Below are 26,359 nucleotides of genomic sequence, written 5' to 3' on the forward strand. Positions count from 1 at the left end.
TCATGGAACACATGCGAGGCTACTGTTCTGATCTGTAGCAGCCTCATCTTCACAAGTGACTACATAGATGGTGAGCAACACCAAGAGTTAAAAGTGGGCTTTGGGTTGATTAGCATGTTTGTTGGTGCAGCTTGCCTATGTGAAAGATCAAACTGTTCATTGATCTCACTCTTTTATACTTTTATATTATTTTTATGTGTTTTGGGGGCGCTTGGCTTTCTTTGACCACCAGTTAATTACAATGGTGGCACAGATTATTCTTGTTTTGTATGATATGCCTTAAATTAAATGGAACTGCTCACACATGTAACTTGCCATAATGTTAAAAGAACAGTAATAAACAAAAACAAAAAGCAAAGAAAACAATTGTGTGACATAATGTTTTGAAGCAGAATCACTATATATATATATATATATATATATATATATATATAACCCTGAGTGTATAAAATGATAAGAAAGAAGTGATTCTTCTCCCATTCCAACCATCTCCACTCTACCCACATAACAAATCTCTAAAATCCACATGTGCAGTGAAATGCAAAAAAAACTGTTTGCAGATTATTTCTAAGCCTTGGCAAAGATAAGAATATATGAATTTAAGAACTATGACACAAAAATGAAAACTCATTTTCTAGTTCTTTCCCATGTATTTTAATACTAAAAATATTTATTTTAGCTAACATTTCATTTACTTATGCAGTAATGCTATTTTAGATGCAGCACATACTACATAAAATTACATATCACATCCTTTTATGAGTTAAGTTATACAATTTTTCAATATAATAATGGTGGTGTTTCTTGAGCAAAACACAGTGCTAAGAAATTTTTTATTAATGTTTTCCAAGAAAAGATTTCTTTTTATTTTGGAAAGGATCACTGAAGTAGAATCAAACAGAAACCTTAAATTTTACTTAGGAATAAGGGCTACTTTAAGATAGCAAATATCTAAATTACAACTCTTTTAATATGTTTATTCATAAACCTGAATACCTATGAATATCCCTTGTATATTTTATCTAAAATCAGATGTAGGACTTTATTTTACTTAAAGCACCATGTGACACTAAAGAAGTTTTCTAAATTGTGTTTTGTAAATCATCATGTATTTATTTTCTTTGAAACCTCTTTTCAGTTCAGAGGCCGCCCAGTTTGTCAGAACTCACCTTTCAAAGATAAGTTCTGAAATGTGGATTTGGTTTGGGAGAGGGTTTTACTGAGTAGTGGACCTGATGGCCTTCCCATCGATGACACATCTATACTGACTTGAAGGTTTAAGAAATGCTTTTCATGAGGTGTGTGTTTGTGTTTGTCCTTGTTTGTGTGTGTGTGAGAGAGGGGGGATGGTAAGGGAGAAGAAGGCAGAAGAAGAGGAAGAAGAAGATGGAGGGGGGCTAGAAGGGGAAGGAGAGGAAGAAGAAGGGAAAGAGAGAGTCCTTTGTCAATTAAGATTAACTGAGCTAGCATGTGAACTAGCACCTTGTAATAGTGCACAGTATGCTAACCACATAAAGGTCAAAGCAAGGTCACTGTTCTACCTTTTCAAGTTAGCATGAGCGAGACATAAAACTTTTAAAAAGAAGTGTACATTTCTCAGAAGATTAAAAAAGAAATAAAATATCCTCTGAGTCTGTTCTGAATAGTGTGCATTTAAATCAATCCCAGTTATCTTTTATTTTAGAGATCACAGATTCCTTCTATTTTCCCTGTAGACTGGAGAGAGTTGCCATCTCAAATGGACTTCTAATTTCAGATCCCTTGCTCAAAGCTATTCAGGTCTCAGTTGATATTTTACATCCTACACACAGATGTCTGGATTTACCTTTTTCAGTCCTTTTCCATGCAAGTTCATCTCAACATATATTGAAGCATCTACTTAATAAAGGAATTCATGTAGCAATGTGAGTTTTAATATGCCTGACTCTAAACTAGCAATGCATCACTGGTATAAATTTTGATAGAAAGAGGACTTCTGTCACTTCTTCAATACTCTCCCAAGTCAATGAACTAAATCAGGAACTTATTCTAATCTAGATATATCTAAGACATCATTAAGAAAGGCCCACAGAGTAAGACAAGGGCTTGTATGTTAAATGGATGGTTGCATATGTTCAGAGAGTACTGAAATTGGTCTTTTACAGTTTTATAGCGCACACCATAACCATGGCAACTTTAAAATAAAGACATTTAAGGGTAGATACCAGAGAAATCTAAAAGGGTACATACAGTATAAATGCATCTATGTGTGTACAGTACAACACATCTAGTCAAGTGTTGCATGTTTATGTAATTATGAACACAAGGAAGGATAAACGTAGTCTTTTGTGTAAGAGGACAAAGGATGAATTAGGGGAAACCTGGCTCACTGGATAAGAGTACTCACTGTACTTGCATGAAGGCCTTAGTTCAAACCCCCCAACTCCCATGTAAATTTCATGGATACATATACCTGTTACTCCAGTACTATTGGGGTGGCCACAGTAAAATCCTTCACTTGATGACTGTCAGCTTAACCCCGGGTTATAAACCTGGGTAATAGAGAAGTCTTCATTGGGCTTTTGCATGTATATATTGTACACATGGGAAGACATTCATATATATGTGCATTCTTACATATGAGTACACCACACACATTCACTTCACACACACACACACAGAGAGAGAGAGAGAGAGAGAGAGAGAGAGAGAGAGAGAGAGAGAGAGAGAGAGAGAGAGAGAGAGAGAGAGAGAGAGAGGCAGAGACAGAGACAGAGAGACAGAGAGAGGCAGGATGAATGAACAATGACAATATCTATTTACTGCACACTTATGTACCTGTTATTAAATGTATAGTTCTTTGCTGTATACAAGAAACTTTCTCAGGACACCCTATAAGGGCCCTAGCCAGGTATCTTGGTGGATCACTTATTAATTAATACTGAAAGAATCCTTCATCTTTACAAGATTATTAGCTTTTATTACAGCACAAGTCGAATTTGAATTCAAACATGAAAATATGAAAAGAATTTGTAAGAAGTCTCTCCTAGAGTCGTAAGTACTTAACATTCTAAAATGAACAGGTGTTTATATCTCACTGATAATTGAAGTTATATAATTTATAGGACAAACTGAACGCAGAGAGGAAGGCGAGTGTCAAGGACCTGAGCTTCCTACAGGAACCACCAATAGCATCACCGCCAAGTAGAAATGAGGCTGGCAGGTGATGTGCCACCTACAGGAGGAACCGAGTGCAGAAGCCTTCCCTCTGGAAAGACATTTTCACTAGATTTCCGTGGCTGGATGATGGAATTGTCTCTACACATTCTTCCCTCATTACTTCATTGTTTCAGCTAGTTGGCTGCTAAGTGAGTAACTGCTTCCAATATTTAATTTGCAGTTTTTCTCCTGCTCTCTTCATTGTTTATTTTCTGTCTTTTTGGCTTTCAACATTTTGGTTCTGGGAAAGCAGCGCTAAGTCCTACTCTTTCTTGTTTATTCAGCTTGAAAGGCATTCAGCATGTATTCTCTTTCATGAAATGTGAGCCATTTTGTGTTCTAGTTTCTTCAATTTTTTTCTTTGCTTTTTCTCTCACTTTCTGAATAGAAGTACCAATCAATTGAACTATTTTTACAATTTTCAAAATGTATACAAATAACTTTTTAAATCGATTGTCTCTTTTCCATTTGCATTGGGTGTGTGTCTTAGTCTGAGTTTTGTTGCTGTGAATAAACTCCATGACCAAGGCAATTCTGATAAAGGCAAACAGATAATTTGGGCTGGCTTGTAGTTTCAGAGTTTTAGTCCATCATCGTCATCATGGTGGGAAGCATGGCAGCATGCAGGGAGACATGGTGCTAGAGAAGCTGAGAGTTCTACATTGTAACATGAAGACACCCAAGAGGAGACGGTCTTCTGCCTGCAGCTAGGAGTTTCTTGTCCACACCAGGCAGAGCTTGAGCAAAGGTGGAGACCTCAAAACCCACTCCCACCCTGATAAACATCCTCCAACAAGGCCACATCTCCTGATATTGCAACTCGCCATAGGCCAAACCTTCAAAAGTATGAGTCTATAGGGACCATAATTACTGAGATGGTAATCTACCACCCTGCCTCCTACCCATTTCATCAACTCCACTGTCAGTCCCATGCGGGTAATACAGTCTCTTTTCTTTTCTCCTATAATTATGAACTTCTTTGATTTTAAGATGTATTGTTTCCATTTAGCTGATTTTATTATCTCTGTTTCCTTGCTGTAAATAATTATAGAGCTATTTTGCTTTCACAGATGATGTTTTCCACTTTTCCTTTAAATTCTAAGTTATTAGAATATTATCCAAGCCTGAGTTTCTTATCCATTTTCCAATTGAATCCATTTTTAATTATTTTTTTCATTTATTCATTTACTCATTCATTCATTCAGTTTGATGGAGTAGTGTTGCCAGTGCATGAATATAGTGTGGTGAGGAAACATCTGCTGTAGACAACTCCCCTTCTCTCTCTAGGTTCTAGGGGTGGGACTCAGTTTGTGGTTTGAGGACAAGGACTCACATTCTGAGAAATCTCTCTGCTCTTTGAAACACATTTTTTTCCCTGAGGATTTTTTACAAAACTGTAGGTAAATGAGCATATAAAATTGGAAAGTATATACATAAAACTTTACTAATAATTAACCCTAAATAAAATTTTAAAACATTCCTTATACACATAATTTTCACTTGTTAAAGAAGGAATCAAAACAAATTTATTGTAAAACAATTTTGGAAATACATATAGATTTATAAATTTTTATAGATTTATAATTTTTAAAGATGTAAACAAATCCACATGCCAATAAGATGAATGTGTATTTTTCATAATGTATTAATATTATTAGAATATTTAATATTACTGTATGCAGAAAAATCTTTAATTGCATTTTTGAGTTAATAAAAAACATTTATTTAGGGGTCTGGCGAGATGGCTCAGAGGTTAACAGCACCAACTGCTCTTCTGAAGGTCCTGAGTTCAAATCCCAGCAACCACATGGTGGCTCACCACCATCTGTAATGAGATCTGATGCCATCTTCTGGGGTGTCTGAAGACAGGTACAGTGTACTTACATATAATAAATAAATAAATAAATCTTTAAAAAAACTTTTATTTAATAATTTTACAGTCATACAATGCTGTGATTCTCAACTTCCTTAATGTTGCTACCCTTTAATATAGTTCCTTAGGCTTTGGTGATTCCCCCCCCCCCCAAATTATTTTGGTTGCTACTTCATAGCTGTAACTTTGTTACTATTATGAATCCTAATGTAAATATCAGTGTTTTCAAATGATTGTAGGCCAGCCCTTTAAAAGGGTCATTCTACCCCTAAAGGGGTCGCGACCTCTGTGTTGAGAACCAGTGATATAATGGGTTTGCACCTACCTACATTCTTTTCCTCCAATTCTTCTCTATTCCCATGACCAATTTTCCTTCCTAACATCATCAGCTCTCTCTGTCTCTGTCTCTGTCTTCTCTGTCTCTTTCTGTCTCTGTTCCTATTTCTCCCTGTCTCTGTTTTATTTCTCCCTCCCTCCTTCCCTACCTCCCTCCCTCTCTCGGTGCACTGAGTTCATTTAGTGTTGCCTGTTTGTGCATGAGTGTGGGGCCATCTGCTAGAACAATGTAGCCTCTCAGAGCACACATCATTGAAGAAAACTGACTGTTCTTCCCTGAAGGAGCCATCAATTGCCATAGCTCCTCTTCGGCTGAGGATGAGTATTCCTAAGCCTCTCTCTTACCCATATTGGGTATTGGTCTGGCTTGGTCTTGTGTTGTCATATCTCCTTCTTCTGGTTCTTGCAGTCTTCCTGTTCCTCCTCTGCATGATTCTTAACCCTTAGGTATGGGAATTGAATTGGGAATGTTATCTATTGTGCCCAGGATTCACAGTTTTGTTTGGTTGCAATTTTCTGAGATGGTCTACTACAAAAGTAAGTTCCCTTGGTGTATGCTGAAGAAGACCTTTATCTGTGTGTTCAGGACAAATATGTAGAATGTAGTTAGGGATAATGCTTGCTTATTAAAGAGGTGAATGTAGGTTCTAAAAGAATAATGATTTACTTTTCAATTTTGATTTTATTTCTTCTTAGTGTGTGTGCATGTGTGCATGTATGCATGCATGCATGCGTGCATGTGTCAGCTTTGACTCTGTAAGCCTTCTCATTGGCCCAGTATTTTCATTAAATATTGCCATGATCGAAACAGTCACTGCACATAAATATATCTTCTGAATTGGAAGCATATCTTAATGACCATTAGCAGTGGTTGGAAATTTTGTTCTAATGCCCAGTTAAAAATTGGAGAATATTTTCATTATTATAAAACTCATAAACAACTCAGAGAGCAGCATGTAAAACAAGCATTTTAATGCACTAAAATTTGATAGATGCCAATTATATATGTGCTGAGAAATGAGAATAGGAAAATATTAAGCCTTTGTTTTCTATATTTTAGGCAACCCATAGCTACAAGAGGATAAAATTTCATATGTTCTGTATAACATTGTAATTCATAATATAAAGTCATGGTGCATAGTGTATACGGGTCAGTGTTCGCTGATCTCTATCGGTTCAAAGTGCGTTTGCTATTGGATCTCTATTGGTTCAAAGTGTGTTTGCTATCTGGTCAGAGCATAAGTGATAGTCTCCATTTGTCGACAGTTGGGCAATCAGATAAATGCAGCATTCGTCATGCATTTAATTTTCAGGTAAGACGTTTTTAACAGTCAGAAAATTTTTATTGTAGATAAGTTTTTTCTTCCCTTTTTTTTTCCATCTCTATAAACACATTTGGTTCTGTCACTCCCTATGTGGTCATGGTCCACAGATTCAAATTTGGACCCTAGTCTACACCAGATCAGATTCACCTGTGTAAAGCCCATAAGGACATGCTATAACTTACTGATTTTTAAAGATTCATCTTGAGTATTAAGTATACCAGTGATGGGGATATTCTGTTTCATGTTTGTGTGCAATAATCTTGGCTGAACAGTGTTTACAACTACAACATTCTTTTTAGTTTCATTCACTTTTTGCATGGCAGAGAGAATTTGAGTTTGTTCACACTTTTATAATCAGAAGTTTCATTAGATAATATTTGGTGCCTCCTTAGCTTGGTATCTTTCTACCAGCATTCCAGCCAATTGTTAAGTAGCCATCATTTCCTATCTGGTTTAATGGCTTCTCCCAATCAGGTAGAATTTTGTCTGTCTTTATGTTTCCTTTTTGTATGGCTCCAATTTCATTTCATATCTGGCCAACAGTTTAAAGATTTATTTATTTTTGTCTTGTATGTATAAGCATTTGCCTGCAGGTATGCATATGTACCACATATGCATACTGCTTCAGAGTCCAGAAGACAGCATTGGATCCCCTGGTACTGGAGTTATACATAATTATGAGTCACCAGGGAGTGTTGGGAACTGAACTTGAGTCTTCTAGCAGGACAACCTGTACTCATAACCACTTTTTCATCCCTCTGACCTATACTCTCTGCATACACCCCTTCTGTCATCTTCTGAATATGTCTTTTCCATTAAACACAATGAAAATATGCCCACTCTTTAGCCCATCACTTGATTGCTTGTTTTTTAATTCTATACAGTTTTGCAAATCAGAAAATATATCAAAAAAATAATACTTAATAAAATAAAATAAAACTTAAGTAATTAGTATTATATATGTAAGATGCTCAAATAAAAGTGCTGAAATGTTAACATGAGACTAAAATAAAAAATTTTAAAAATTCACTTCTATATCCAATTTAGAAATAAAACTCTTGAAATTATAGTATAGGGTATTTAACATTGATGTGGCTTTTTATTCTGTAAGGGGCTATAAAATAAAATATTTTCATTGCCTTATTATACACTGTTATAGTTTTTTTGAATGCATAGATAACATTAAAAGTCAAATAAGGCAGAAATAAAAAATAGCTTCATGAAAGGTGATTTCCTCTAGAAGCAAACAATTTCATCGAATTAGAAGGAAACTGAAAGTAAGACAGGTTTTTTACAGTATTTTGATGTACATAATATATTTGAGTTGTTTTCATTCTTATTCTCAGTCTTTGGATATTGGCATGTTTACTGTTTAAGAGTGGGGCTTGTTCTGTGTAAAGCATAGCTCTTGGTATCTAATACATCATATCTTTGAACTATCAGGTTTACTAGTGTAACATTTACAAATCTTATATTCTTGACCTTATAAGCTAACATGGGCTTTTGTCTAGGGACCTATAGAATAAATGTTAAGTACAGATTTATGCAAATACATACATTACTTAGAAAGTTAAATGTTAAAATGGTGTTTTGAGAGTGGCAAGCATGACAAAATTAAGGAAAATATGATAAAATTGACCAAGTAATATGAAGTTGATGCAATTTTTGTACTTGTATTATTTCAGAGTTAACCTGAGGATTATTATCAGGTGCATAAATATAGATAACTAATTAATATCTGCAAATGTCAATACTTGAGAATACTTGATTTTATTAAACTTGTGCTCTGGTACTAAATGAAAGTCTGTTCTACAACATTTACATTAACTTCTGCTTTATCTCTAAAGTAATAAAGCAATAAGATAATATCCCAGAATGTTCACTTCTTTGTAGTAATTAAATATGCTAGGCAGCCTTCAAGCTAAGAACTTTTATTCATATAAGGAGGCTACATTGCTATTTAGTACAAGAAAAATGTTTTAAAAATTATATTGATGTTTCTCATTTATTTCATAATGAATGATTAATATAAAAATAAAGAAAAGTTTGAAAGCCAGAGAAAACAAAATCTTAGTTATTTTTATGCTCTCAGGCATATTTTCATATTAATATGAACAAATTTTGTGAAGACAGCACTAAAACACTTAAACATTAAATTATCTTCAGTGTCAAAGATAAAGTCATCCTTAGATATTTTTAGCGTTTTTCTATATTTATTACGGTGAAACTGCCTTTATTTTTCTTCAAAGACAGGGTCTTATTATGTAGATTAGGTTGGCTTAGAACTCACAAAATACACTTAGTTCTGCTTTTTGAGTGTTGGATTATAGGCTCACAGTACCACCCAAAGCATGCAAAATGTCATAGATGATATTTATATATATGATTAGAAGCAAAAATGATTCAAATAGTTTAAAAAGAAGATTTTTGGAGGCATATTTTACATAAACACAAATTATATATATATATATATATATATATATATATATATATATATATATATATAGAGAGAGAGAGAGAGAGAGAGAGACAGACAGACAGACAGACAGACAGACAGACAGACAGACAGCAGACAGAGACAGACAGAGACAGAGTCACAGAGACACAGAGACACAGAGAGACACAGAGAGGGATGATAGATAGGGATAGATATAGATGACACAAATATATAGCTAGATACCTAAAATTAAATTCTTGGCAGAGTAACAGTTTTGCCTTAGAACTGACATGTGGAATTTATATGCTACATTACCCAAATTTTGGGGGTTTATGCATCAGGATAATTGATACTTCTTGAGTAGAGTGCTAATGGAATGTTTCATCTGCTAACATAGAATTTCCTTCAGAACTAAATTTAGCAAAAGAATGTTTCTTATAAAAAAGAGAATTTTAAGGGTGTTGGTTTACTTTTTAAGAGGGATGAAAACTGAGTTATTTTTAGAAAGTGAGTAAACTTAGCAACAAATGTTTTAAACAAAAACACTTTTGTAAAAAGAATCATCTAGCTTAAATTACTTATATTTCCTCAGTCACACTATTCTAGGATTACATTTTCAAGCAAAAGAATTTTAACCCAAATATTTCATGGTTTGCATTAAACATGGTGTTGTATATAGCCTCAATGGCAGTTAAGAGTTTACTTGCTGAGCTGGGCATGGTGGTGCACGCCTTTAATCCCAGCACTCNGGANGCAGAGGCAGGNGGATTTCTGAGTTNGAGGCCAGCCTGGTCTACAAAGTGAGTTCCAGGANAGCCAGNGNTATACAGAGAAACCCTGTCTCGAAAAAACAAAAGAGAGAGAGAGAGAGAGAGAGAGAGAGAGAGAGAGAGAGAGAGAGAGAGAGAGATTACTTGCTGAAGTAGACTAGAACACACTTTAAATCTTCTCTTGCCCATTGATATATTATCATGATGTTATATTCACCTTATGAAAACATTGATGATATGAGTTTTTTGACCAAATATTTAATGGGGCTCCCATTCAGTGAAACAGAGGTACACATAGAAATGACTTAGCAATTACAGGGGAGAGAGGCATCTGAAATTGGTGACCTATATCGTTCAATGTGGCTCTACTTGTAACATATTCCATTTACAAGCGCTATATGTAAAATTGATTGCCCCCCAAAAGTATAAACGTATCAAGAATATAATATTTTGATCTATGTTATACCATTATATTTAGCAATAACTACCTTTTCATTTTCATGATAAAATTAATCAAATAAATAGTTTTGAGGAGTGCCTGCTTTTCCAACCTCCTTACAGAAGTTATTTGAGTCTGTGTGAGTTTCACAAAGCTCTGGAAGTTGAAAAATTACTTTTCATAATCATGAATTAATCAGTATTCTTTTCTTTCATTCCTATAATTTTAACATGTAAAGGAGGTTACTTAGAAAAATAAACACCCCCTTTACCACTCATTTTAGTTATTTGATTATGCACAGGTATTTATTAATAAGTAAGTAGCTGTGAGAGTATCTTCTTATCAAAGCAGTTTTCTCTTTCTGCAACATTAATACATGCTTTTTTTTTCTTTTTGCCATGATTGAAAATGGCAGTTTTAAACACTAATGTGCACAGGGCCAGTTGAATTATCAACAGGAAGCAATTAGACTTGACCAGATCAACTGAGAATGTTCACAGATTTTGTCAGTTTCTAATAATGAAAAACCTGTATGAGCATTCAAAGGGAAATATTGACATAAGGAAAATATTTACATTTTATTATGCAGGAAATTCCCAGAGAAATTATTCAAGCCTCATTTTGTCTCTTATGTTTATTTTGGATGAGAATCTGAAAACCTTTGCAAACTGGAAATGACACATGCAATGGGACATTTGACTTGAGATTCACATGACATGTGTGTGTGTTCCCTTGAGAGACATCACTCTACTGCTTTCATTGAGTCAAATTCATTGTTGACCTAAGTAAACTTTATTTTATGAATATGCAAATAAAGTGATAGAAAATGCAAATGTTGTAAGCAGGTAAATTGCTTTGTCCCAGACATATTCCCAAACCACATAATGCTTTATTCATTTAGAGGAAATATTCTATTTGGTATATTCCAATTTTTCTTGTTTTATTTTTTAATTTAATTTTTTTGAGAAGCATTCTCTTTATACAGTCCTGACTGGCCTGAAACTCACTGTAGAGACCTGAATGACCTCCAGCTTACAAAGACACACAACCTTCTGGGACTTAGTGTTGGTATTAAATGCATGCACCAGGAAGCTTGGCCCTTAATTTTTATTTTAACACTTCCTGGTGTGTGTGTGTGTACGTGTGTGTGTGTGTGTGTGTGTGTGTGTGTGTGTGTGTGTGTGTGTGTGTGTTATGAATACAAGTCCCACAGAGGGTGTCAGATACCCTGAAACTGGAGGGAAAGGTGATTGTGATCCATACAAGTAGCTGCTGAGAACTGTATTTGCATCTACTTCAAGAGCAATATGTGTTGTTAAGAACTGTTCCCAATAGAGGGATTAGAGAAAGGACTGAAGGAGCTGAAGGGGTTTGCAAACCCATAGGAAGAACAACAATATCAACCAACAATACCCCTCAGATCTCCCAGGGACTAAATTACCAACCAAATGTACACCTGGAGGGATTCATGGCTCCAGTCACATATTTAGCAGAGGATGGACTTGTCAATGGGAGGAAAAGTCCTTGGTCCTGTGAAAGCTTGATGGCCTAGGGTAGAGGAATGTCAGAGCAGGGAGATGGGTGGGTGTGTTGGGGAACACCCTCATAGAAACAGGGGAAAATGGTATGGAATATGAGGATTCAGGGGGAGGGGAAAACAGGAAAGGAGATAACATTTGAAACGTAAATAAAGAAAAATATATAGATAGATATAAAAAAAACCTGGGTACTCTCTCCAACCCATGTATTTTAATATACATAAAATTAATTTCTGATTCTTTTTCTCTTAAACTATATAAACCAATCCACTGGCTAGTTTATATTTCTCATGTGACTATATTTACATCGTAGCAAAGTATCTAGTGTTTCACATTTATGATGAATACAAAACCAAACTTTTTGCAGTGTGAGGGGAGCATGCCTTCCTTCTAAGCACTGCTGGGGCTTGAGATTTTAATTTCTCTGCTTCAATGAATGCATGATCACCTTCCTGAGAGACACTTTCTATAAAGGTTTGCCAGTGCAAGAGGATCTTAGCAATATTAAGCCAAGAATGTCACTCAATATACTGGATACTCACACAATTAGGGAAAGACAAAGAAAGGTGGCTATATCTGAACAGAAAAAGAGAAAACAGAGAGTTGGGTGGATGGCTAAGTTTTTATAGGTTTTAAGTGTATATACAGTGAAATAATGGAAAACAACATACAATGGAGACAGACATATTGTTTTCCATATTGTTTACAGATATATTAATTTTTTTAATATGTGTATATTTTATAACCATTCTTTTGGTTTTGACATATTGTATTGTTTATTCAGTAAGAAATAAAAAAAGATGTGTAACATATATCATAAGATAACTATTTTTCATAATTAGATATTCATATTTTGCTAACATAAAGACAATTAAAACTAGATATCACACATTTAAGGATAGTTCTCATCCATTAGAAAAATATGTCCAGATAAAGTCAAGTCAAACACACATTCTATGACTCTTGATACAAGAAAGATATAAGACCATCCCTATGTCATTCTGATCAAAAAATGCAAAATGTGAATTAAGTATCAGGAAATAGACAGTGATCAAAATACCTTACTTTTTAAATATATCAATATTAGAGTGAAAAAGTTGTGAGTAAGTTGAATTGACTAACTACATTTTTAAAATTGTCAAGTAACATAGTCAAAAACACAGAAGTCACCTACAAAACAAAAGCTGTTGTTGTTGTTCTTCAGTGGCAACCATAAATTAAGATGCTAAGCCCTTCATGATGACGACACCACAAACTTTATTTCTAACAGTGCTGTGCAGGAAGCTGCAAGAGTAAAAATTCCAGTGGTCTTAGATAGCACTGGACTCTGTACGCTATAATTCTGAGCTTCAGGGTTGGATGTGTATGGCGAATCCTCGAGGGCATGGCTCCAGGACTTACCCCAAAAGAGAAACTTCAAACTTGATGCTCTAAATCTAGTTAAAAGCCCATGATTGGGAGCTCATAGGGCCTGGGTAGGGTTCTAATACTCTCATTTTGATAAATAACCATACAACCAGACTGCTCTCTGCATATTTTTGTTTTTATGCATAGGTATGACCTATCTTAATCAAAGAAGCATTTTTCCCCAATTAGACAGCATGACAACTGATTAAAGTGACTATGAGTACAACTTTAAAGTGGGCATTATCATCTATAGCAACCTTTCCCCCACAAAGACTCAAGGAACATCAAGGATGAAGATATAGAAAGCATATAAAACCCAGAGGATATGAAACAGTGTTGTGAAATTCTGTCTTCTAGTCATGATATGGCCATTGCACTCATGACTTTATGGTAGATGTAGTTACATGCACAAAACCAAGCCAATTAGAATTCCAGCATAGATCAAGTAGGGTCTCATAGAGCTCTCCTCCTAGCTGAGAAGCTAATAGCAGTTGGTGGCTGATAGGGGAAGGAGAGTCATTTCTTTATGGATGTGACCAATGGTAGTTTGATTCTCTCGATAATAGATCAGTCAGTGCACGGGGACAGATGGGAAGAAGATGTTTTGGGAAGAGCAGTTGGGGTATTAGAAAGAGTGAAGAGTAGAGTTATATGATCAAACTATAGTATTTACATAAATAAAATTCTCAAAAATAAAAAAATTACAATTACAACTAAAACTAAAATTGAAAGAATATTACCTTGTATAGGAACCCATATTAGAAACTTTCCACTTAGCTAAATGGTATTTCCAGACATATTAATTTTGAGTCACATCTGGGACAGATTATTTTTCCCTGGTTCCCTTTCCCTTCATGCTTCTTGTCTTGTGTCTTGACTTATTTTAGACCTGTCTTCTCTTCTTTCCTCTATCTCCCATGAATTCAAAATACCTGCAGATTGGGAATAAAAAAATAACCCGCCTAATATTTACATTATTACAAGCATAAATTATTATCATATTAGAACAGTGATAACAGATTTAATCTGTAGTAAAGGATGGAGTACAAAGAAGTTCAAATTGAATTTGGTACATGTGATTGGTGGTATAAAGATGAAAAGTGTAACAGGATAGAGGCAATATCAGTGATGTCCTGACTGGCATAGATATCCTAGGAAAAGGGATATGAAGACATAGAGATGGGAGAAAGAAAAGAAGAGAGAGAGAGAGAGAGAGAGAGAGAGAGAGAGAGAGAGACAGACAGACAGACAGACAGACAGACAGAGACAGAGACAGAGACACAAAGAGAGACAGAGAGACAGCGAGACAGAGAGACAGGGAGAGAGATTGAGAGAGACTAAAATTAGAATACAATTTTTAAATTCCATAAAGCATTCCATAAAAATAGAGCATGATGATGATGATGCAGATTCATTTTTCATCTTTAGGATGATGCAGTATGACAATATCCAGCAGAAGAACATATCTCTGATACTACCATGAAGCAGGTATGAATGAGAACACCATTCTGTAGCTGTGGGGTACAAGTATTGGAGAATATGATAAAATATTAGGTAGCATTTTACTGCTGTGAACAGATACCATGACCAAAGCAACTCTTATAAGGACAACATTTAATTGGAGCTGGCTTACAGGTTCAGAGGAATAGCCAATTATCATCAAGGTGGGAACATGGCAGCATCCAGGCAGGCATGATGAAGGAGGAGCTAAGAGTTCATTTCTATCTGAAGGCTGTTAGCAGAATACTGACTCCCACGCAGTTAGGATGAGGGTCTTAAAGCCCACACCCACAGAGACATGCCTAATCCAACAAGGCCACATTTACTCCAACACTAAGAGTGCCATCCCCTGGGTCAAGCATATACAAATCATCACGTCCCACGCCCTGCCCCCCTTAGGCTTATTCAAACATATGAGTCTATGGGGGCCATCACATAATGCAAAACATATTTAGTCCAACTTCAAAAGCATTTCATAGTCTAGAGCAGTCTCAACAATGTTAAAAGTCCAAAGTTCAAAATCTCTTCTGAGTTTCATCCAGTAACTTAAGTGTAATCCCCAAAGCAAGACAGGAAACCAGCTGAGCAAACTCCAAACTCTGTATCTCCATGTCTCATGTCAAAGAGGTCTTCAAATCTCCATTTCTTTTTCATCTTTGTTGACTGCAACAAAGTTCTTTTCCTGGGATGTTTCCACTCCCAGTTAGCAGCATTCCTCAGCAGATATCCTATGGCTCTGGCATCTCAAAAATCTTGGGGTCTCCCAGGCAACTTCAATGTTACAGCATCTTTTTTCCAACGTCTGGGGTCCACAAATGATCTTCTGAGTTTCTCCAAAGTGCTGGCATCACTTTTCCAGCTCTACTCATGTTGATCTACTCCACTCCTGCTGCTGTTCTTGGTGATCATCCCATAGTATTGGCATCTCCAACACACTGGGGTCTTTCCCTTCATCAATGACTTCTTATAGGCTCTCTTTATCGATGCCAAGCCTCAAATCATTTGCATGACCCCTTCAGTCCTGGACTATCAACTACAACTGAGGCTATACCTTTACCAATGACCTCCAAGGCCTCTTACAGTGCCTAGCCTTGGCTGTTCTTCATGCTTTAAAACCAGTACCACTGTGTAAGAGTCACAGTGGTACTGTGACTTACACATTAACAAGATCACAGCATAAGATACAACTTTGGCTATATCAGGAATACAGTTTCTTTGTGCTTACAGAAAACTCTTCCCAGAAGATTTCACCTCAGTGGTGCTGGTCTCTTAATCACTGCTAAATTTTTAGCTCCAGCTAATCATCATCAATTTTCCCAGTAGTCCCTTCTATTCTTGACTCTAAAACCAGAGCCACATGGTCAAAGGTGCTGTGTTTTTCTGCTGGAAGGGGCTGGAACATGGTCCCCTTGCTCTATTACATTATTAATATCTTTCTGTTTTCCAACTCCTTTACTGACTAAACTTAGATGTCCTGGATCTTGTTCTGTAGATTGAACTCAGAGATCTGCATATCTGTCTCCTGGGAACTAAAGGTGTATGTACACATGCCTAGATCTAAACTTAGTCAGGTAGGGTCATGCACTAAAGTCCCACTCCTTTAATCTGCTATCTTCTAAAACACAGGATTTGGCTCCACTTCACTTTATGGTGTTCCTTTAATACTCGAACCATATATTTTATATTTTTTTCTTTCTAGATTGCTACACTTGTTCAAAATGCTTTTCCTGAGATTTAACCAGAGATCAAAGTCTCTACTGGACTTTTTGAGCATTCCTGTCTCAGTGCATTTAATCTAAATCTCTTCACCTTAGTCTGAGACAGACTCTTCAGACAAGGGCAAAAAGCAGTCCTGTTCTCCAATGCAATACTACAAAACCAATCTCTAGGCCACACACTGAAGATCTTCTCCACTGAAACCTCTTCAGTGAGGTCTGCACAGTTCAAATAACTCAAAAAAAAAAAAAAAAAAAAAAAAAAGCCACAAAGTCTTTCATATTCCTACTAGCATGGCTCATTAAGTCTCACATAAAACATTTCATGGCTTTCCAAATCCAATTTCCCAAAATTCACATTCCTCAATACAGAAGCATGGTCAGGGCTATCACAGCAATACCCTAGTCCCTGGTACCAACTTCTGACTTAATTAGGGTTTTACTGTTATAAACAGAAACCATGACCAAAGCAATTCTTTTATTTATTCATTTTTATTTTTATTTTATTTTAAATTTATTTTTACACTCCATATTCTATTCCCCACTACTCCCCATCCAAGCTCTGACTGCTCCACATCCTACACCTCCCCCCAACCTCACTCAATCTCAAAGTGGATTCTCCCAACCCCCACCCTACCTGACCTCTAAACTCCCTGGGAACTCCAGTCTCTTGAGGGTTAGGTGCATCACCTCTGAATGAACACAGACCTGGAAGTCCTCTACTGTATGTGTGTTGGGGGCCTCGTATCAGGTGATGTATGTTGCCTGTTTGGTGGTCCAGTGTTGAGATTAATCAAGGGTCCAGATTAATTGAGACTGCTAGTCCTCCTATGGGATTGCCCTTATAAGGACATTTAGTTGGGGCTGCCTTACAGGTTCAGAGATTTAGTCTATTTTCATCAAGGTGGGAACATGGCAACATCCAGGCTGGCATGGTGTAGGAGGAACTGAGAGTTCTACATCTTCATATGAAGGCTGCTAGCAGAATACTGGCTTCCAGGAAGCTAGGATGAGGGTCTTAAAGCCCACACCCACAGTGACACATCTACTCTAACAAGGCCACAACTTCTCCAACACTTTCTAATAGTGCTACCCTCTCGGCCGGGCACATACAATCCATCATAAATAGTATACATTGCTGGTGACTATACAAGGAAGGAGGAAGTAAATATCATTACACCTGTGTCCATATCTAAACATTTGCAAAATATTTCTGTATTAATTAACTCATGAAAAATGAATGTAAAACAAAGGTAGTTTAAGGTAAGTTTTAGGATGGCATTAAAATACCTGCTGAAGGAGGGGGCATATATTTGATAGTGAGTGAAAGACCCCATTCTGGGGAGACCCTTGCTCAAGTCCTGGGACAAGCTGAAGCCCCAATAACTCGAGAGAAACTGTTCTTGATGCAATATGCATGAGGCTCAATAGGGAATCAGCATGCTGAGGTCAAGCTCATAGGAGATCGACCCTCAGCAGTTGCAATTGAGGGCTTTTAAAGGAAAAAAAAAAAACACACACACACACACACAAGGAAAGGGGAAACTGAGTAAACATCATAAGAGTGGGGATGATGTATTACAGATCATCTCTTATGGAAGGGTTACAGGCTATCTTTGACAAACATTCTTAGTCCCTTATACAATGAGTCAGGCACCAGAATGTGATGAGCCGGTTTTAGTGGTCATCGGTTTCTCAGGCTGAAGGCAAAAGAACAAAGAACTTCATGCTGGGCTTTGTTTCTAGGGGTCTAAGAAACACATTGATTTGGGGGGTCTTACATGAGCACTGTAGTGTCACAGAGATTTCCCAGAGAAGATGCAACACACATGTCTACTTACTTCAGATCTGATTCCACAACAGCCAAAGTAGAGATTCCACCAACCTCCAACTTATTGAACAAAGAAGTTTTATCGGGGTTACTTACAAGAGCTGGTGGTTACTTACAGGCAGAGGAATGACTCAAAGACAGTTGCATTACCAATGTCAACCCCAGCATGGGTGGGTGACAGCTCACAATATCTGGCAAAGCTGGAGCACATTGTACAGCCTGAAAATAGCTCAACAGTCTGGAGAAAGTCTGTTCCATGTGATTCTGGTCTAATCCTTTTCCAGAAAGCTAGGCTTGTTTGTGCTTCTTCCATTTGGTCTGGTCTCCGGGTCTTCTTTGCAGCTCATCTTTCTTCAGTCTGTATGGGGAATCGCAGGCCTTATTGCTTACTTGGAAGGGAGGATCTTAGGGAATCTGATCAGTCTCTGAAACTTCCTCAAACTATTTTTAATTGTTTGCCTTTTGCTCAAAGTGCTTCCCTTCAAGATAGAATGTTTAATCTCAATGGAAACTGTTGCACAACAGCACTTAATAGTTAACAAATTAAACTTAATCAATCTTTAAATTATTCTGTCTTGAGGCACACATCTGATGATGTTAACATAGGTAAGATTTAATAATAATAATAATAATAATAATAATAATAATTTCTTCTTGGAATATTCATGTGGTGAGATAAACAGTCTGAAGAATGAAAAGGAAACAAAAATATCTCTATGTGTAGGGGAAAGAATAATGGAATATAATCTTACCATCTAGATACAATTCAATATATATCAAGTGGGATTAGTAATATATCTAAAAATATATTTTACTGTTTACTGCCCAAAATGCTCTGATATTTAATTCAAGACAATAAAGCATTCACCTTTGTTTTGCTCTTAAAATGTGCCTTGTAAATTTTTATTATGAAATAATTTTGCTTATAGACTTTATCTTACAAGTGCAAAGAACCATGAACAATATTAAACCTAAGAGCTGTTGATTTTAAAAGATTTCTCTTGGTCTAATTCACTTGATTAGGTCGTCATAATGACAATTTGAATAGAATTAACCAGATCCCCTCCCACCTTTTTTTTGCAAAAGCCAAGCAAATAAACATACTTGAATCAGTACATGTAATTAAACCTATTACATGTTACAGTCACTGGTTTCATAGTCTAGTAGATGACAGTACCTTTTACTGGATGCTACATGAATGAGTCTGATTGAAACAATGAGTAGTCATAAGCTACATGGCTGTACAACCAAAACAAATGAAGCATAAAATGAAATAATAGGATAACACGACAAACTCAATGTAGGTTTCATTTTTTGTTGTTGTTTTTTTTGTTTGTTTGTTTTGGTTTGGTTTTTAGCTGAGTGTGCTCTTTCAGTAGGATATAGCATGAACTAAAATGTGCTTCTGTATGTTAGTCTCATGAACCAAAGCATTATTAATAGACCAGGTAAGTAAGCTTCCTGATCAAATTGGTGTCTGCTGTTTCCATGTGGCAATTATCTAACACATGTTATGTAACATAACTAGAAAAGTTGCAACTCATCAGTTTTCATGATGTGTATTTACAGGTCCTCCTCAATGTAATAAAATGGTCATTTATTTTTAATTTACTAAAACGTGTAAGTTTCCTGAAATTATGACTATGTTCTTACCATCAACGCCACATGTTCTTTTACAAATTTAAAGCAAATTTGTTGTTTCAATTTAATTAAAAGAATAATTTATTGTTCAAATTCTCTTGATTTGTGAACAAATATTCAATAAACGAATAAACCCCTAAAATAAAAATCTAACAGGCATTTGAAGAATAAATACTAGCTTTACCATATAGACCTGAATATATCAGAATAAGGATAATAAGGAGAGGAATATTTCTTTGACAGCAGCATAATAAATATCAGCAGATTCAGACAAAACAAGTCAACATCGCTGAATCCAAAATAGAAACTAAGAAATAGAAACCATCCTCATTTGCCTCAAATTATCAAGCATTTCTACCCTTCCTTTTAAGATTATATTGTCAAGTTAAATAGAAAAAGTGTTCCTGATTTAAATCCACTCTTTGTGCTGGGAGATAGAATTAAGAAATTAACATTACACAAAGCATTAAAGGGCAAACAGAGCAGAAGAAGGAATTCTATTTGTATTAGGGTTATTGGAACTGCACACCCCTTTCAATGCTTACTGTTCTAATAGGTATCTCAAATGGAGATACTATGAGACCAAAGATTACAATGACCATACTGTCTAGATTATAAGTATTTGTTAAATGGTTGGTTCTTTCATGCATCAGTTTATGTGCTAATGAGTAAATGAGTAAATAGACTCCTTCCTCAGCCTGAGAGTTCACAGACAGATTCACACACACACACACACACACACACACACACACACACACACACACACGAGAAATGTTCTATGGTGTGACAAACATTACATTTAAATTTAAGGAGCAAAATGGGAATGGTGCTGTCAGTATATTCACTTGGAAGACGTTAAGGTTGGTCTGTGGTACTACACTTGAATTGCAATTCCATAGGGAGTTTTCGAAAAATTCCAATTTCATTTTTTTATATTTTTTTCCTCTCAGAAACATTTTTCTTTTCCAGTGGTCAGGGACACTTCTGTCCTTATAACTAGGAGAGACAGAAAGGGTACTTCAACAAATGCAGATAAGGAGACTGACCAATGCCTGCCTCGCTTCTGATGTGGGCAGCTGTGGTTGTGTACCAAACAACCTACCTCCTCTGATGCCTGGATCAGCTCACATCTGTCACCATCGAGGTCGGACATCCAAAGATGAACCACACCCTTGGTAAATACAAACATTATTAAATATTGTGCAAACTTTATTTTAAATTACATTTGCAAATTAGCAATATGTCTAGGACATGGCATATCCAAAAAGGCATGCAGCAAAAAAATCTAAAACTTAAACACCTTTCTTGTCTCCTTTTGTTCATAAACAAAAGTCAAAATATATAAAATGAAGCTTAGAATTTTAAGTGGTTAATTAGTGGTAAAGTATTTTTAAGGGGAGAGGGAGTTTTACTATTCATCCTGTAGCCAGTTCAAAGAGATTTGTATTTAAGAAGACTTTGAAATTGTGTACTTCATGATTAACCTTAGATTAATCAAAACTTACAATTTTAGCTAATGTCACATCGCCATTAAAGCCAATGAAAGAATTCACTGAATTTTGCATAGATGTTTAATAAATTGTATTACTTTTAAATGTGATTACTAGAGGGCCCGAGAAAAACACACATTTCTTCTGAGCTCTTGCATGACCAGCTGCTAATTTTTCAAGTTTGTTGTATCAGGGTTGTGCTTACTGAACTTCAAATGCAATTAGATAAAATTAAAAGTTTGCTAAATGGCATGGGATTGGGAGGAAAGTTTTTAGAAGCATTTATCGAGCATCCAATTCAAGGAGGAATGACTCATCTGCTAAAGGAACCAAAAGAAGCTACAGGAGAAGAGATAAAAGGGAGACACAGGTGTTTCTGATATAACAGACTTATCCATTTATGTGTTCCTGTTGTCTTCAGGGGACACTGAAAGTGTGTCCTTGTTAAGGCTTCACTACTTAAACTGGAGGCTAATTTACTTTAAAGAAGGTATACAATGAAGCAAAAGCCCACAAACTCTTGGCATACTCTAGGTAATGGGAGAAGCATTAGACTGCGATACCAGTTTCTCTTGCATATTTTGAGTATCGATTTCATTTTTTAAATTAGATTGATTACAAACATCTGTCTATGTAAATCAGTGATAACACTGTAGCTTGAATAGACCAGGACTAAGATTAATTAAGAATTTAATATTCTTCAGTTATCATAATCTACATTCATAAATTTCAGTGAGATCTTGTACTTTCATAAACATCTTAAAACTTCCAAATCACTCAAGGATAAAACTGCTTTTTCTAATCATAGTGAAGTATGTGGATATATTTGCAAGAATAATTTGGAAATATTTATAATGCTCATAGAATTTTTTGTTAAATAAGTTAACAATATCCATATTATATAGATATCTTCCTTATTAACAATCAAGAAAGGGAAATGAAGGACTAAATTCTAACAGTCTTAAATTTTTAATTCAAAATTAATTGCCCTTAAAATTTCAAGTGAAAACATACATATGTATATATTACATATAAACATGTGCATTTCTCACTAATTTATTATATTTTAGAGAAGTAATATCTTTCATTAAATAAGAAGATATATAAAAAGACAGAAAATATAATATTGTTTGTATATGTATGTATGTGTGTGTGTGTGTGTGTACGTTTCCTCTCTCTCTCTCTCTCTCTCTCTCTCTCTCTCTCTCTCTCTCTCTCTCTCTCTCTGTTTGACACAGTTTTCTCTTTAAACCTGGAGCTCACTGATTGACTAGATTGACCAGCAAGTTTGCTCCAGGGATCTGCATGAATAAAGTAAGAGAAGTTCTGGCTCCACCTCCCAACCCTGAAGTTGTAAGCATAAGCTGCGTGCTCACATTTTTACTTTGCTGTTGTGGATCTGAACTATGTTCAACAAAGCATAGCAAGCTTTTTAGCAGTTAAATAATTTCTTTAGACCCAAGCCTTAATGGTTGTTTTCTGAAACTATATTCACAACTAACAGTTGTTTGTATAGTCTGTCAGAATCTTTATATAGTGATCAGTGTTAATTGCCAATAGGGCAAATTCTAGAGTCATCTGAGAGAGGGGACTTTTGGAGGAGGAGTGGGGATTATTATCCTGTTTGGTATAATAGAATATGGGGATTCAAGGCCACTGTGGATGGGTCCTGAAAACTTTAATTAGAGAAACAGTGTTGAGTAGCATACAGGCAGTCATCCATTGTTCTCCTTCTTTCCGACCAGCTGCCTTAAAGTCCTGCTACTCTAACTTAGCAGTGATGGACTGTACCCTGAAACTGTGAGTTGAGATAAATCCTTGATCCCTTAAATTATTTTCTCAAGGGTATTTTATCACATCAACAGAAAAAAAAAGAGCCTACGAAACTATATTCTATTATGTTAGTACATATTACTTGTATTGTGTGTCTTATGTATATGTTTGTATTATATATTGTTTGTCTCTTAAAATTTTATTTTGGTAAAACTTGTCTATGAAATGTAAAATTTCTCCCTTTTAAAATGCACATTTTTATCATGTTTGTTATTTTAAATATGTCCAAGTTAATATTGTTCTAATATAATACTGTTCTAATATAAATGTAAATAATCCATTTAAAACATGTACAATAATAATTTTTGACATTACCTCAATATTATATTATTATATTATATTATGTTATATTATATTATATTATAATATTTCTCCTCCTTTTCTTCCCCTCTTCTCCTCCTCCTTCTTCTCCTTCTCCACCTACTCCTCTGCTACTGCTGCCATTGCTGCCACCATCATCTCCTCTTCATGTTTTCCAGGATAAGATAATTTAATTCTTTAAACTCATTTCTGTTTGAATAGAAATAAATTTTTTCTCTGATTTCATCCTATTTATGCTCTTAACAACCCCTAGTTGAAAGCATTCTGAGGATCTCTTTGCCCTTTGTAAATGGCTGTTAACGTATGTCATTAATATGAAATAATTAATATTTTTAAATAATAAACTATATAGTACATTATATTTTTTAAAAAAATATAATCATTTAAAAAGAATAGACTATTGGTCAAAGGCTCATTACTATAAGTGTCCAATAAATAATGCTTTGTGTAGAAAGCATCCTGGTTTATAGCTAGTCATACAATTAGCATATTTTATTCATTTTATTCTCCGAGATGCTTTTTAATACTGTTAACACTTTTTAAAAATTATTTTACTTATTTACTTTTCAAATGTTTCCCCATTTTCCTATGCTCCCTCCAAGAATTCTTCACCCCATTTCCCTTCCCCTTTGCCTCTGAATGGGTGCTCCCCCACCCACCCTCCTCACCTACCTACCCTCACACCTACCTTACCACTCCCAAGCATCCCCCTTCCCTGGGACATAAAATCTCTACAATATTAACTGCATCTTCTCCCACTGGGGCCAGACAAGGTAGTCTTCGGCTACATATGTACGGCGAGCCACAGACCAGCCCATAGATGCCCTTTGGTTAGTATCTCAGTCTCTGAGTCGGGATTAGTTGATACTTGGTCTTCCTTATATGGTTGCCATCCTTCCCCTAACTCTTCCTTAGGAATCCCTGACCTCAGTCCAATGGTTGTCTGTAAGTATTTGCATCTGTCTCTGCCAGCTGCTGGTAGAGCGTCTCAGAAGTGCTTTCGAGTTTGGGGAGAGTACAGACTACAGTGGTAGTAAATCCCAAACCTTGTAGCACTACAGTTGTCTGGGATTGACTTACGGTTTGGCTCCTGAGATAAACAGCTTTGTTTTCCCTGTTAGCATTAGTTCTATCTCCTCACCAACAACTGACATGTGTGCACCAATCCCCTGGATGTCCAACACCTAGTGCAGCTTTAGTTTCTGCATTCTCCTTAATGGCGCTCATCAGAGTTTTTCTTTAATTTTCAAAATCCTGACATTAACTTGTCTTCACTTCCCCATCAACCTTCAGTCCTTCCACAGAGATTACCTTCTTATCAGTATTTGTTTCATTAGATTTGTTATTTTACAATATCTTTCCTTCTCTATGAATATGATTCATGATGCCTAATGTCTTTGTGTATAAATACATATCTGCAAATAGAATGTTGTATAAATTATGCCATGAATTGTGTATTTTCCTGCCCTTTAATTATATAAGACATATTTTTTCATATGTTCATAGGTGCTACGGTATACCCATTTCTCCTCCTTTTCTTCCCCCTTCTCCTCCTCCTTCTTCTTCTCCACCTACTCCTCCGCTGCTGCTGCCATTGCTGCCGCCATCATCTCCTCTTCTGCATCCTCTTCCTCTCCTTCTTTCTCTTCCCTCTGCTTCTTCTTCCTCATTTTCATATCTGTCATCCAAATATCCTAGAGTTCTATGGTTAGCTATTCTGAACAGGTTTCATCTAGCTTAGCTTTCTTTTCTTTTTCCTTTCACTTTTATCTTTTTACTTTGCAATTAGTAGGTTGTATTAGATTAGATACCTGTAGTTTTAGGACTTGCATTTTCTTTGACTATATGTGAAACTGTTTTTGCTCACGGTATCCTCTTTTTCTCTCTCATGCATTAATTTCCTCTTAGAAATGTTCTGTTATCTGAGCCTGTGAAGACCTTTCCTCCCATTTTTCTTGTTATCACTTCTTTGGTTTTATGATCTACATGAGTGATTCAACACTATATTTTTACTACTTACGCTACAATTACATTTAAACTTGTGACATGTCTAGCTTGTATTTGGAAGATGTTTTTAAAATGTAGCTGCCATTTTTCCATACACTGAATATTTTCAAGTAAATCTGAAAAATATGGAACAAAATTCCTTACATTTCACTAACATGCAAAGAAAGAGAAGGCTCTTTCTTTAACCATTTGATATTTTAGTCATTTATTCATATTATGGAATATATATATATATATATATATATATATATATATATATATATTTCACATGATACTTTCACTTCAGGATTATTATCGTGATGTTTTGATTAGTATTTACTGGACTTGAACATGCCTAACCATTTACAATTTTACAATAGGGATAAAGATGTTTCTATACATCTGCAAGATCTTATTTTCAAGGGGATACATAGACTATTTAAATATCTACTTTTCATTTTTCCCATTTCACTTATATCATCTATATGTAATATGTATAATATTATGTAATACAGACTATAAACAAAATTAACCTGGGGGCGGGGGGTGTAGCATTTGCCAGACATATATCAGGACAAAGTTGACTGAGGGAAGCCAAATGAGGAACTCAATGCAGGAACATGGACAACAACTGACATGTGTGCACCAATCCCCTGGATGTCCAACACCTAGTGCAGCTTTAGTTTCTACATTCTCCTTAATGGTGCTCGTCAGAAATT

This window comes from Mus pahari, chromosome 4 (assembly GCF_900095145.1).
Source record: "Mus pahari chromosome 4, PAHARI_EIJ_v1.1, whole genome shotgun sequence".
In the NCBI taxonomy this organism is placed as follows: Eukaryota; Metazoa; Chordata; class Mammalia; order Rodentia; family Muridae; genus Mus; species Mus pahari.